Source organism: Lycium ferocissimum, chromosome 12, assembly GCF_029784015.1.
Source record: "Lycium ferocissimum isolate CSIRO_LF1 chromosome 12, AGI_CSIRO_Lferr_CH_V1, whole genome shotgun sequence".
Lineage (NCBI taxonomy): Eukaryota > Viridiplantae > Streptophyta > Magnoliopsida > Solanales > Solanaceae > Lycium > Lycium ferocissimum.
The window spans coordinates 51,926,231-51,927,781 of record NC_081353.1 but is presented as its reverse complement, the minus strand read 5'-3'; positions in this window follow the sequence as shown (position 1 = coordinate 51,927,781).

Sequence of the window (1,551 nt, the reverse complement as noted above, 5' to 3'; positions counted from 1 at the left end):
TGCTCGTGTGTGGTACTATTTGATATTGATTTGATTATTCATATTCCATTCATTCCTTGCACGCATTCTCATCTTTCATGATATATTGTTGATACATTGATGATATATGAGGAAACACTATTATGAGCTGGGCTCAGTTGGATGAGAGTGACATGAGGACCGATGTCCGATGTTTATCCCGGAATCGAGGTATGAGTGCTGGTAGCGATTGCCGAGGTCTTTGCCAGAATCGTAAGGGTACATGGACTTCGCTGGTCCCCTATGGGTTGTGCTGCTGAGATGTGATGTTTCATCATCGAAGTACATGTGTACGGTGCATATGTATTGCATTCACACTTCATATATTATTGCATTACATTGTATCATTTGGCTTCCTGTGACATTCCTGTGATTATTGTGATACCATTGTGATATACAAATTCGGTGTTGATATATTGAGACCTAGTACATTTGGGCTTAGGCCTGTAATAGGTATTGTGATATACAGATTCAACAATGATATACCGAGACTTTGCCCAATTGGGCGTTATATACGTGATATGTATTGCGATTAATGGATTCGGATTAGATATACTGAGACTTGGCACAGTTGGCTTTAGATTCTATAACATAGATGATGACTTGTACTTGGTTACTAGCTCATGATTAACTTATACCTTGTTGATTTACCTGTTTATCTTTCTTTATTGGCTTGGTATATGTTAGCTAATCTTAGTCGGCTTATGATACCTACCAGTACGTGTTGTTTGTACCAACATGCACTTGCTGCATTCCTTTATGAATACAAAGTATCAAGTTGTATCGACATCTACCACTCATGGATAAGAGTTCGAGGCTGCAAATTCGAGTCTGTTGGGGTGAGCATGTGGACGCTTCGCTACTCGAAGACTCTTCTTCTATTATGTTTTACTTCGCTATTCGGAGACTTTATTGAGACTATTGATGTATTATTATTACTTCAGTGTCACGACCCATTTGGACTAACTCGTGCGGGCACTTACCTTTCCCACCTCGGTAAGCGAACCCTCAACCAACCATAAGTAAAGACAGGAATAATTAAATCGAGCAAGCGAAAAAGAATAAATACGTAGATCTCACAATAATATATAATAGAAATAGTACGGAATAAGGAAACACCCCCAGGGTCTGATCTAAGTCATACAAGAGCATCTATGAAAATATACAAGTCTGTAATAATAAGACATAAATATGTCTATGTCCCATAATGGAAATAGTAAGACATAAATAGGAAGAGTCTTCATAAATAGGAAGAGTCTTCAAGGTAGCGAACGTCTCGTGCTCACCCCCAGAAACTCGGTGCCATCGAAGCGATCGTTAGCCACGAGAGACGGATGATGACCCGAACCCGATACTCTGCATTCATAAAGAATGCGACAAGTGCAGTTAAGTACAAAACCACAGTACTTGTAGGTATCATAGGCCGACTAAATATAGCTAACATAATTCAGACAATAAAGCAAGATTGGAAAATAAACCAACAAGTATAAGTCAAACATAATCAAACCAAGTATACGTCACAGCCTAAGTAGA